Here is a 14025-nt window from a genome sequence, read left to right as displayed (position 1 = left end):
AAAAAAGGTTTTCTTTGGCAAAACACATTAAAAAACCCTTTAAAAAAAACACACAAAAACTTATACAACTTATAATAGATGGATAAATCTGAAGTTGGTATTGACATTTTCATGTTGAAAATAGAAAACATTTTAAAAAATAGTCATATTTTTAACACTTTTATAAGTGGATCCCCAAGAATTTTAGCGTGCCTTTTTTTATTCTTGAACTGGTCATTGCTCAAAAATATTATTGTGATCCAAATAAATTATATAAATTATTTACCTATTTAAGGCTCCAATTACTTTACATCAAATATTCCACTACACATTTTTTAGGGGGTAAAAAGTGCATTTTTTTGTGTTTTTGCCCTAAAAAAGAGGTTTTCTTTAGCAAAAGGCATAAAAAAACATTTAAAAAAATAGAAACTTATACAACTTATAATAGACGGATAAATTCGAAGTTGGTATTGACATTTTCATGTTGAAAATAGAAAACATTTTTAAAAATTAATCATATTTTTAACACTTTTATAAGTGGATCCCCAAGAATTTTAAAATTGCCTTTTTTTATTCTTGAACTGGTCATTGCTCAAAAATAATATTGTGATCCAAATAAATTATATAAATTATTTACCTATTTAAGGCTCCAATTTCTTCACATCAAATATTCCACTACACATTTTTTAGGGGGTAAAATATTGTATTATTTTGTGTTTTTGCCCTAAAAAAAGGTTTTCTTTGGTAAAAGACATTACAAAAAAAAACATTTAAAAAAATAAAAACTTATAATAGACGGATAAATCTGAAGTTGGTATTGACATTTTCATGTTGAAAATAGAAAACATTTTTAAAATAATCATATTTTTAACACTTTTATAAGTGGATCCCCAATAATTTTAGAGTGCCTTTTTATTCTTGAACTGGTCATTGCTCAAAAATAATATTGTGATCCAAATAAATTATATAAATGATTTACCTATTTAAGGCTCCAATTACTTCACATCAAATATTCCACTACACATTTTTTAGGGGGTAAAAATTGCATTTTTTTGTGTTTTTGCCCTAAAAAAGAGGTTTTCTTTGGCAAAAGACATGTAAAAAAACTTGGACAACTTATAATAGACAGATAAATTTGAAGTTGGTGTTGACATTTTCATGTTGAAAATAGAAAACATTTTAAAAAATAATCATATTTTTAACACTTTTATAAGTGGATCCTCAAGAATTTTAGCGTGCCTTTTTTATTCTTGAACTGGTCATTGCTCAAAAATAATATTGTGATCCAAATAAATTATATAAATTATTTACCTATTTAAGGCTCCAATTACTTCACATCAAATATTCCACTACACATTTTTTAGGGGGTAAAAATTGCGTTTTTTTGTGTTTTTGCCCTAAAAAAAGGTTTTCTTTGGCAAAAGACATTTAAAAAAAACTTATACAACTTATAAAAGATGGATAGATCTGAAGTTGGTATTGACATTTTCATGTTGAAAATAGAAAACATTTTTTAAAATAGTTATATTTTTAACACTTTCATAAGTGGATCCCCAAGAATTTTAGAGTGCCTTTTTTTATTCTTGAACTGGTCATTGCTCAAAAACAATATTGTGATCCAATAAATTATATAAATTATTTACCTATTTAAAGCTCCAGATACTTCACATCAAATATTCCACTACACATTTTTTAGGGGGTAAAATATTGCATTATTTTGTGTTTTTGCCCTAAAAACAAGGGTTTTCTTTGGCAAAAGACAAAAAAAAACATTTAAAAAAATAGAAACTTATACAACATATAATAGACGGATAAATCTGAAGTTGGTATTGACATTTTCATGTTGAAAATAGAAAACATTTGAAAAAATAATCATATTTTTGACACTTTTATAAGTGCATCCCCAAGAATTTTAGAGTGCCTTTTTTTATTCTTGAACTGGTCATTGCTCAAAAATAATATTGTGATCCAAATAAATTATATAAATTATTTACCTATTTAAGGCTCCAATTACTTCACATCAAATATTCCACTACACATTTTTTAGGGGGTAAAAAGTGCATTTTTTTGTGTTTTTGCCCTAAAAAAAGGTTTTCTTTGGCAAAGGACATTAAAAAAAACATGTAAAAAAAATAAAAACTTATACAACTTATAATAGACCGATAAATCTGAAGTTGGTATTGACATTTTCATGTTGAAAATAGAAAACATTTTTAAAAATAATCATATTTTTAACACTTTTATAAGTGGATCCCCAAGAATTTTAGAGCGCCTTTTTTTATTCTTGAACTGGTCATTGCTCAAAAATAATATTGTGATCCAAATAAATTATATGAATTATTTACCTATTTAAGGCTCCAATTACTTCACATCAAATATTCCACTACACATTTTTAAGGGGGTAAAAATTGCATTTTTTGTGTTTTTGCGCTAAAAACAAGGGTTTTCTTTGGCAAAAGACATTAAAAAAAACATGTAAAAAAATAAAAACTTATACAACTTATAATAGACCGATAAATTTGAAGTTGGTATTGACATTTTCATGTTGAAAATAGAAAACATTTTAAAAAATAATCATATTTTTAACACTTTTATAAGTGGATCCCCAAGAATTTTAGAGCGCCTTTTTTTATTCTTGAACTGGTCATTGCTCAAAAACAATATTGTGATCCAAATAAATTATATGAATTATTTACCTATTTAAGGCTCCAATTACTTCACATCAAATATTCCACTACACATTTTTTAGGGGGTAAAATATTGCATTATTTTGTGTTTTTTGTCCTAAAAACAAGGGTTTTCTATGGCAAAAGACATAAAAAAAACATTTAAAAAAAAATAAAAACTTATACAAGATATAATAGACGGATAAATTTGAAGTTGGTATTGACATTTTCATGTAGAAAATAGAAAACATTCTAAAAAATAATCATATTTTTAACACTTTTATAAGTGGATCCCCAAGAATTTTAGAGTGCCTTTTTTTTTATCCTTGAACTGGTCATTGCTCAAAAATAATATTGTGATCCAATAAATTATATAAATTATTTACCTATTTAAGGCTCCAATTACTTTACATCAAATATTCCACTACACATTTTTTAGGGGGTAAAAAGTGCATTTTCTTGTGTTTTTGCCCTAAAAACAAGGGTTTTCTTTGGCAAAAGACATTAAAAAAAACATGTAAAAAAATAAAAACTTATACAACTTATAATAGACCGATAAATTTGAAGTTGGTATTGACATTTTCATGTTGAAAATAGAAAACATTTTAAAAAATAATCATATTTTTAACACTTTTATAAGTGGATCCCCAAGAATTTTAGAGCGCCTTTTTTTATTCTTGAACTGGTCATTGCTCAAAAACAATATTGTGATCCAAATAAATTATATGAATTATTTACCTATTTAAGGCTCCAATTACTTCACATCAAATATTCCACTACACATTTTTTAGGGGGTAAAAATGGCATTTTTTGTGTTTTTGCCCTAAAAAAAGGTTTTCTTTGGCAAAGGACATTTAAAAAAAACTTTTAAAAATAACTAAAAAAACTTATACAACTTATAATAGATGGATAAATCTGAAGTTGGTATTGACATTTTCATGTTGAAAATAGAAAACATTTAAAGTGGATCCCCAATAATTTTAGCGTGCCTTTTTTATTCTTGAACTGGTCATTGCTCAAGAATAATATTGTGATCCAAATAAATTCCATCCATCCATATTCTACCGCTTATTCCCTTTTTGGGGTCGCTGGCGCCTATCTCAGCTACATCCAAATAAATTACATAAGTTATTTACCTATTTAAAGCTCCAGATACTTCCTATGAAATAATTCCACTATGAAAATTGAGGGGAAAATATTTTGTGTTTTTGCGGAAAAAAATATATATATATAATAAAAGGGTACAAAATACACAAAAAATAAATAAAACTTATATTCGAAGGACAGATTTAAAGTCGATCTTGAGACTTAAACGTTAAAAAAAAAAAAAAAAAAAAATATATAAAGTATCACTTAATTTTCACTTTTTTATGAGTGAGCTCTTCCGGATCCCAAACATTTTAGTGGTACTTTAAAAAAAAAAAAAAAAAGTTTTAATTATATTAGTCCCTAGTGGGAAAATGACGGTCAATTCCATTTTATGTGTCATTTGCCCTTTTAATATGTCTTACATAAGGCTACTCCGATAAAGTTAATGCAAAAAGTCTATAAACAATAAATCACCTGCCTGATTAAGAATTATGTTGCTTGAGTCAAGCTGGCAATGAACAAAAACTGGTTTTGTTTTCAACCATCTTCTTAGGAAAGTGGAAGCCTCCGATTCCTCCATTACACACAAATTGGGAGCGTGGGCGCGGTAACGAGCGACAGGAGCAGCCGCGCGTTAAATAACCCGCTTGAACTTGGGAAGTGGGAGTGGAAGATGGATATTCCACGCCGTCCACTCTTGCGGGAATACTTGGTGGTCGTCCTCGGGAATGTGCGCTCGTTCGTCTGGAAGAACGGCGCACAAGTGAGGGCACCTTGATTTCTGTGGTGCGTTCAAGAACCCTTGATTAAAGTTGGAAACAGAGGCGTCATTAGGTTTTACAAGCAGGAGAGCCTTAACCCCTGGTGGATGCAGTAATAATATTTTCTTTAAATGATGTATTACAGTCATCCCTTGCCTAATTACCATAAGGCAATGAGGGCCTTTATCATTAACTGGAAACTCGCACGCTAATCACTAGTTGCCAACTGCCGCACTAATCGCTGGCTGACAACTAAAGTTAAAGTCCTACTGAAAGCCACTACTACCGACCACGTAGTCTGATAGTTTATATATCAATGATGAAATATTAACATTGCAACACATGCCAATACGGCCTTTTTAGTTGACTAAATTGCAATTTTAAATTTTGTGCGAATTATCCTGCTGAAAACGTCGCGGTATGATGACGCGTGCGCGTGATGTTACGGATTGTAGCGGACATTTTGATCCAGTACCGATCCCAGCTATAAGTCGTCTGCTTTAATCGCATAATTACACAGTATTCTGGACATCTGTGTTGCTGAATCTTTTTCAATTTGTTCAATTAATAATGGAGACGTCAAAGAAGAAAGATGTAATAATAATAATAATGGATTAGGGCTTCACGGTGGGAGAGGGGTTAGTGCAGGGGTGCCCATTACGTCGATCGCGAGCTACCAGTCGACCGCGGGGGGTGTGTCAGTCGATCTCCGAGCCAGGCTTTTAAAAAAAAATATACCTAAAAATTAGTGATCATCAATCTTCACCAAGACGTCACTTAAATGACATTCACGGTACCGGAGGGTCTTGTGAGATGACGCTGGCTGCTGCAAGATCATTATTATTAAAATATGACCGAGAGGAAGGCGAGAAACACTTTTTATTTCAACAGACTCTCGCGCCGTACCTTCCGTCAAAACTCTAAAGGCCGACTGCACATTTCCTATCTTCACAATAAAAGCCCTGCTTCATGCTGCCTGCGCTAACTAAATACAGAGTCTCGGAAAACTGGCGTGCACAAGCCATCCCTCAGAAAGCTGGCGTGCACATCACTTGTGCACGCCAGCTTTCCGAGACTCTTATTTTGTTAGCGCAGGCAGCATGAAGCAGGGCTTTTATTGTGAAGATAGGAAATGTGCAGTCGGCCTTTAGAGTTTTGACGGAAGGGACGGCGCGAAAGTCTGCTGAAATAAAAAGTGTTTCTCGCCTTCCTCTCTGTCATTTTTTCATAATAATGAACTGGCAGCAGCCAGCGTCATCTCACAAGACCCTCGGGTGCCGTGAATGTCAATCAAGCAAGCTACGGAATTTGCCGCCAATGTTTTTCTTGTAAAGTGTATGGAAGCTGGATGAATTAGATGCCAAAAACCAACCACTTTCATGTGGTATTGTACAGAAAGGACAACTTTTTTTCTCCTCCATTTGAAAATGTGGGCGTTATCATCATTACTGTCTGATTCCAATCAATGCGAGTCATCAGAATCAGGTAATACACCAACTTATATTCTTGTCTTGGTGAAAGAAAGACATCTATATGTGTTACACATGCTTGTATTATCATTAAACACATTTAACTTGTTTACAAAAATGTCTCTTTCATAAATAAATAAATATAAATGATATATATAAATGAGGTAGATCCCCTCGAGTTGGTCAATTGAAAAGTAGCTCGCCTGCAGAAAAAGTGTGGGCACCCCTGGGTTAGTGCGTCTGCCTCACAATCCTGCAGTCCTGGGTTCAATCCCAGGCTCGGGATCTTTCTGTGTGGAGTTTGCATGTTCTCCCCGTGAATCTCAATAAAACACTAGTAACACAATAAGCAGATAAGGGATTTTACAGAATTATCCTGGTGTAACAAACAGTTCAGGGTGTCCCAAGTTAACAGAGAGTGTGAGGAGTGATGAGGAGTTTTGTCTTTTCAGAGTTGCCGTGGGGCTGTGACGTAGGGTGTGTGGTTGTGGAAAGAGAAGTGTAAAGGAGATCCCATTAAAGAAGCGGTGGCAACCGGACCTGCTCTAATGTCTCCTGTTTATTATTTTATTATGTAAGTACACTTTATAGGTGAACCCAGGACACTCGGCTACACTAGTAAATGTGTCTATTAACATCTGAATCGCTCCCACTGCCTTCGTCTTTTTTTTGTTTTTGTTTGTCGTCCTTCACTCTAACTTTCCTCATCCACGAATATTTCATTCTCGCTCAAATTAATGGGGAAATCGTCGCTTTTTCGGTCCGAATCGCTCTCGCTGCTGGTGGCCATGATTGTAAACAATGTGAGGAATTGATTAACGTGGACCCCGACTTAAACAAGTTGAAAAACTTATTCGGGTGTTACCATTTAGTGGTCAATTGTACGGAATATGTCCTGTACTTTGCAATCTACTAATAAAAGTATCAATCAATCAATCAAAGGATGCAAGGAGCTCCACAACCCGTGACATCACGCGCACATTGTCAGCTACTTCCGGTACAGGCAAGGTTTTTTTATTAGCGACCAAAAATTGCGAACTTTATCGTGGATGTTCTCTACTAAATCCTTTCAGATAAAAAAAAAGTGGTAATATGGCAAAATGATCAAATATGACAGATAGAATGGACCTGCCATCCCCGTTTAAATAAGAAAATCTCATTTCTGTAGGCCTTTAAATTGGAGTCCTTAATCTCGTTACATGCAAATATAATGAAAATAAAGTCCATTCTTCGTCTTCTATCGATGGTTTCGCGCAGGGCGTCGTTAAAAGTTTTTAGTGAGGTATAATAGAGCCCACGTAATTTTGGGAATGGTGCCAAATTACAGTTGTGATCAAAATTATTCAACCCCCACACAATTTTGGTGTTTTAGCAAGTTGGACATTTATTCCGTATTTTGTTTATAGTCATATCAAATAAAAATGTGTCAAATAGACAAATGCAACTTAAGTTGTAACACTGTATTTTACAAAATACCAAAAAAAGGACATTTTTCTTAATATCTCATTGACAAAATGATTCAACCCCCTAGTTCCATGCATCTTTAGTACTTAGTAGAACACCCTTTGGCAGTAATGACATCCTTCAAAGGTGATACACAAGCTTCTTGCAAGCATCTACAGGTATTTTAGCCCATTCCTCTTGGGCAAAGGCCTCCAGTTCTTTCATATTCTTGGACTTGTGTGCTGCAACTGCCTTCTTCAAGTCCCACCACAGCTTTTCTAGAGGATTTAGGTCTGGCGACTGTGAAGGCCACTCCAGAGTCTTCCAGCCCTTCTTCTGCAACCACTCTGATGTTGATTTGGAGGTATGCTTGGGATCCTTGTCCTGTTGGAAGGTCCAACGTCTCCCAAGCCTCAGCTTCGTCACTGACTTCATGACATTTGCAGCTAATATATCCTGCTAGGAAATAGAATTCATAAAGCCTTGAACGTGCTGGAGATTCCCGGTACCTGAGGCAGAGAAACAGCCCCAGAGCATGATTGACCCCCCCACTATGCTTAACAGTAGGCAAGGTGTTCTTCTCTTTGTAAGCTTCATTTTTTCAGACATAACGTTGATTCATAGGCCCAAAGAGTTCCACTTTTGTCTCATCACTCCATAGAACAGTTTCCCAAAACCTGTGGGGTTTGTCCAGAAGATTTTTGGCATACTGGAGTCTATTTTACTTGTGCCTGGTAGTCAGAAGTGGGGTGCGCCAGGGAGTTCTGGCATGGAGGCCTTCATCTCGTAGTGCGCGCCTTATTGTCTGGGACGAAACCTGCATTCCCACCTCTGCAATGTCCTGTTGTAGTTCCTCACCACTGTACGCTTCAAATACCGGACAGCATCCTCTTTCTACCACGCCGAGGTAGTGTTTCCACTCTGCCTTTAGCTTTAAACTTGCGAATTATGCTCCCAACTGTGTCTCTTGGAATGTGTAATGTCTTTGCTATTTTCCTTATATCCATATCCTTTCTTATGAAGAGAAATTACCTCTCTTGACTTCTTTGACCACTCCCTGGACTTCACCATGTTGCAAATACACCATTGATCACCTACAAGAAGCTGAGCGTCACAGGGGATGGTTTCCTGCTGGCTCCGCTGTGAACGGGACTCTCGCTGCTGTGTTGGATCCGCTTTGGACTGGACTCTTGCGACTGTGTTGGATCCATTATGGATTGAACTCTCACAGTATCATGTTAGACCCGCTCGACATCCATTGCTTTCCTCCTCTCCAAGGTTCTCATAGTCCTCATTGTCACCGACGTCCCACTGGGTGTGAGTTTTCCTTGCCCTTATGTGGGCCTACCGAGGATGTCGTAGTGGTTTGTGCAGCCCTTTGAGACACTAGTGATTTAGGGCTGTATAAGTAAACATTGATTGATTGATTGATTGATTGACATTTGCAGCTAATATATCCTGGTAGGAAATAGAATTCATAAAGCCTTGAACGTGCTGGAGATTCCCGGTACCTGAGGCAGAGAAACAGCCCCAGAGCATGATTGACCCCCCCACCATGCTTAACAGTAGGCAAGGTGTTCTTCTCTTTGTAAGCTTCATTTTTTCAGACATAACGTTGATTCATAGGCCCAAAGAGTTCCACTTTTGTCTCATCACTCCATAGAACAGTTTCCCAAAACCTTTGGGGTTTGTCCAGATGATTTTTGGCATACTGGAGTCTATTTTTCTTGTGCCTGGTAGTCAGAAGTGGGGTGCGCCAGGGAGTTCTGGCATGGAGGCCTTCATCTCGTAAGTGTGCACCTTATTGTCTGGGACGAAACCTGCGTTCCCCCCTCTGCAACGTCCTGTTGTAGTTCCTCCCCACTGTACGCTTCAAATACTGGACAGCATCCTCTTTCTACCACGCCCAGGTAGTGTTTCCACTGTGCCTTTAGCTTTAAACTTGCGAATTATGCTCCCAACTGTGTCTCTTGGAATGTGTAATGTCTTTGCTATTTTCCTTATATCCATATCCTTTCTTATGAAGAGAAATTACCCCCTCTCTTGACTTCTTTGACCACTCCCTGGACTTCACCATGTTGCAAATACACCATTGATCATCTACAAGAAGCTGAGCGTCACAGTCTTTTTCAAACAGTTTAATTGTTTTAAACACCTGATTGAAAAGACCTTATTCAAATTCTGTTCTTAAGAGATATGATCTTCAAGGGGTTGAATAATTTTGTCAATGAGATATTAAGAGAATTAACGCATCTTTATTTGATATGACTATAAACAAAATACGGAATCAATGTCCAACTTGCTAAAACACCAAAATTGTGTGAGGTTTGAATAGTTTTAATCACAACTGTATGTATATTGTATGGGTTTTGAAAATTAAAACTTTTGATTTTTCAGTGTGGTACTCAGCGGCAAAAAAAAAAAGTTTGGACACCCCTGATTTAACTCAACCCCAGAGTTCCCAGAGTCTGTCCAAGCTTGTTACCAAACGTCACGCGCCCTGTCACCACCCTGCCAAAACTGGAGCTCGTTTGTGGAAAAGGCCCCGGAGGGAAGCATCTCCTTCCCGGCAAGAGGGAGTGCAGGGGGTTGGGGGGGAAGGAAGCCTCTAGGGGCCTTAGGCGTTGCTGGATGTCACCTGCTGATAAAAGCCTCATTGCTCCTGCCAGCCTGGATTCCACTCATATTTCACAGGCAAACTCCGCGGCCTCGCTCGGCTTGCTGCCATATGAAATAATGACCTGTCCCGCACGCTGGAGGATGGAGGATGGAGGACAGCGTGCACTTTTGTCCTCCTCCTGCAATGAAACAGTGGGCTGAAAGTCGCTTTGTCTTTACGGATGAAAAGCATCCATTTGTCTATTCGGATTAAACATGAATTTTCAATGTCGTTTTGTTTACCGTGCTCGGTTGGCTCTCACGCACTGTTGCGGTCGGGCGATGAAACGTCGCCACCTGGTGGTTCGCTGTAGTCATTGCGGATACACCTGCTACACAGCAAAAAAAGTAAAGTGTTTAAAAACAAAAACAAAAAAAATGGGGGTATTTTATTTGAACTAAACAAAATTATCTGCCAATAGAACATGAATAATAAAGTAAAATTAGCTAACATCAATTAACCCAAGAATACCTGAAAATAAGTGTAGATTTCCAAACGAAGACTTAGCTTGAGGCTCCTCTACTTTCTCCTGCTCTGCTGGTTGCAACAACAAAACAATACTCCAGACGTTCCTCTTCGTTTTGTGAAGTTATTTTTGTAAAATAAAGCAAGTTTGTTACCGTAAGAAAGCGTAAAAAAGTAAGAGTGAGGTAAAAAAAAACTGTTCGGCTCGATTCCATTACCCATAACACCTTGCGTCGAAAACCGTTTTACCACACAGATCCTTCCGCCATCTATGCATATAAAACGGCTACGTCATCAAAAACACAACGTTTATACAAATAAGTGTAAACTTCTTATGACGCCTTTTCAAATATGTTTAAAAAAAAGGGGGAAAAAAATAGAAAGTCCAAAGCTCATTTTGTTTTTATTCTCAATTGTTTTCATTTTTGTTATAATTGTTGTATTGGATCAGGCTTGTTCTTGGTTTTTTTTTTTGCATATTTGAAATAAAAATATATCAATCAATTAATTATTTAGACAAATTTAATAATTACAAATAAAGTGCGTCTTATAATTACTCTAAGCATTCAATTTATCCATTTTCATATTATGCAAATAAAGTAAGTAGTCCCATTTTGGCTGAAAAAAACATAAGGCACCTTCCAAAAAATTTTCAATTAACTTAAAGGCCTACTGAAATTAAATGTTCTTATATAAACGGGGATAGCAGGTCCATTCTATGTGTCATACTTGATCATTTCGCGATATTGCCATATTTTTGCTGAAAGGATTTAGTAGAGAACATCGATGATAAAGTTCGCAACTTTTAGTCGCTAATAAAAAAGCCTTGCCTGTACCGGAAGTAGCAGACGATGTGCGCGTGATGTCACGGGTTGTGGAGCTCCTCACATCCTCACATTGTTTACAATCATGGCCACCAGCAACGAGAGCGATTCGGACCGAGAAAGCGACGATTTCCCCATTAATTTGAGCGAGGATGAAGGATTTGTGGATGAGGAAAGTGAGAGTGAAGGACTAGAAAAAAAAATTAAAATAGACAGCAGAGCGATTCAGATGTTATTAGACATATTTACTAGGATAATTCTGGAAAATCCCTTATCTGCTTTTTGTGTTACTAGTGTTTTAGTGAGATTATATAGTCATACCTGGAAGTCGGAAGGGTGTGGCCACAAGTGTGGTGACCGCCAGTGTCTCTGAGGAAAGCCACGTTTCTCGACGAGGCGAAGCGAAGGCAGCCGTTGGGGCAGGGCTGAGCTTTTTTTCCCCCCCTCCTCGACGGTGGAAGCATCCCACGTTCGGGGGTGGCCGGTCGGAGGCAAGAGAGTCGCAGCTGCCTCTTTGACAGGTGCACCAGGAACGACGCAAGCTCCGCTCATGTCTACGGTAAGAGCTGACTTATTACCACAATTTTCTCACCGAAACCTGCCGGTTGACATGTGGTCGGGAACCACGTTCGCTTGACCGCTCTGTTCCATAGTAAAACTTCACATTCGGGAATGTAAACAAGGAAACACCGGCTGTGTTTGTGTTGCTAAAGGCGGCCGCAATACACCGCTTCCCACCTACAGCTTTCTTCTTTGACGTCTCCATTATTAATTGAACAAATTGCAAAAGATTCGGCAACAAAGATGTCCTGAATACTGTGTAATTATGCGATTAAAGCAGACGACTTACAGCTGGGGATCGGGCTGGAACACAATGTCCGCTACAATCCGAGACGTCACACGCACGCGTCATCATACCGACGTTTTCAAAAGGATACTTTGTGCGAAATTTAAAATTGCGATTTAGTAAACTAAAAAGGCCGTATTGGCATGTGTTGCAATGTTAATATTTCATCATTGATATATAAACTATCAGACTGCGTGGTGGGTAGTAGTGGCTTTCAGTAGGCCTTTAAAGTTATAGCACGGTATTGGATCAGGCTTGTTCTTGTTTTTTGTTGCATATTTGAAATATAATCAATTATTTAGACCAGGGGTGCCCACACTTTTTCTGCAGGCGAGCTACTTTTCAATTGACCAACTCGAGGGGATCTACCTCATTTATATATATATCATTTATATTTATTTATTTATGAAAGAGACATTTTTGTAAACAAGTTAAATGTGTTTAATGATAATACAAGCATGTGTAACACATATAGATGTCTTTCTTTCACGAAGACAAGAATATAAGTTGGTGTATTACCTGATTCTGATGACTTGCATTGATTGGAATCAGACAGTAATGATGATAACGCCCACATTTTCAAATGGAGGAGAAAAAAAGTTGTCCTTTCTGTACAATACCACATGAAAGTGGTTGGTTTTTGGCATCTAATTCATCCAGCTTCCATACACTTTACAAGAAAAACATTGGCGGCAAATTCCGTAGCTTGCTTGATTGACATTCACGGCACCCGAGGGTCTTGTGAGATGACGCTGGCTGCTGCCAGTTCATTATTATGAAAAAATGACAGAGAGGAAGGCGAGAAACACTTTTTATTTCAATAGACTTTCGCGCCGTCCCTTCCGTCAAAACTCTAAAGGCCGACTGCACATTTCCTATCTTCACAATAAAAGCCCTGCTTCATGCTGCCTGCGCTAACAAAATAAGAGTCTCGGAAAGCTGGCGTGCACAAGTGATGTGCACGCCAGCTTTCTGAGGGATCGCCTGTGCACGCCAGTTTTCCGAGACTCTGTATTTAGTTAGCGCAGGCAGCATGAAGCAGGGCTTTTATTGTGAAGATAGGAAATGTGCAGTCGGCCTTTAGAGTTTTGACGGAAGGTACGGCGCGAGAGTCTGTTGAAATAAAAAGTGTTTCTCGCCTTCCTCTCGGTCATATTTTCATAATAATGATCTTGCAGCAGCCAGCGTCATCTCACAAGACCCTCCGGTACCGTGAATGTCATTTAAGTGACGTCTTGGTGAAGATTGATGATCACTCATTTTTAGGTCTGTTTTTTTTTTTTTTAAAAGCCTGGCTGGAGATCGACTGACACACCCCCCGCGGTCGACTGGTAGCTCGCGATCGACGTAATGGGCACACCTGGTGTAGACGAATGTAATGATTACAAATAAAGTGAGCCTTATAATTACTACGCATTCAATATATACATTTTCGTATTATGCAAATAAAGTACATAGTCCCATTTTGGCTGAATAAACATAAAGCACCATCCAAAAAAAATGTAAATTAACTTAAATAGCATTTAGGCTCTTACAATAAGTATATTCTCACTAATAAGTGCACTTTTCTTGGTCGGAAAAAAAAAAATGTTGAAAAATATTCTTAAATGAAGTAAATGCTAGTGCCTTTATTTTGACATAATGATTTTATTTTTTTCATGCTTGAAGTAAGAAATTCTTACTTGAAAAAAATTTTTTTTCATACTTCTGAGGGTTAATGATACAGCTTTGCCTCAGTTTATTCTCGTTTCAAGCATGTTTTACTCAATATAGCCAGGTCATAAAATCTCAGCTGTAATCTTACTGAGATCATTTAGGACCAA

At 37.1% G+C, this 14025-nt stretch overlaps 1 long non-coding RNA gene across 1 annotated transcript; it reads right to left on the bottom strand.

Annotated features, from left to right (window-relative positions):
• Positions 1-5802: 5802 nt before the first annotated feature.
• On the bottom strand, positions 5803-10921 carry LOC133557014 (uncharacterized). The gene is made up of 3 exons (XR_009807646.1): positions 10538-10921; positions 10309-10397; positions 5803-10205 (listed from the first exon to the last, which is right to left on the bottom strand). It is a non-coding gene; the product is annotated as an uncharacterized LOC133557014 (long non-coding RNA).
• Between the last annotated feature and the right edge of the window lie 3104 nt (positions 10922-14025).

This window comes from Nerophis ophidion, linkage group LG08 (genome assembly GCF_033978795.1).
Source record: "Nerophis ophidion isolate RoL-2023_Sa linkage group LG08, RoL_Noph_v1.0, whole genome shotgun sequence".
Lineage (NCBI taxonomy): Eukaryota > Metazoa > Chordata > Actinopteri > Syngnathiformes > Syngnathidae > Nerophis > Nerophis ophidion.
The sequence above is the reverse complement of the archived record's forward strand: the minus strand, read 5'-3'. Positions and strand labels throughout refer to the sequence as shown.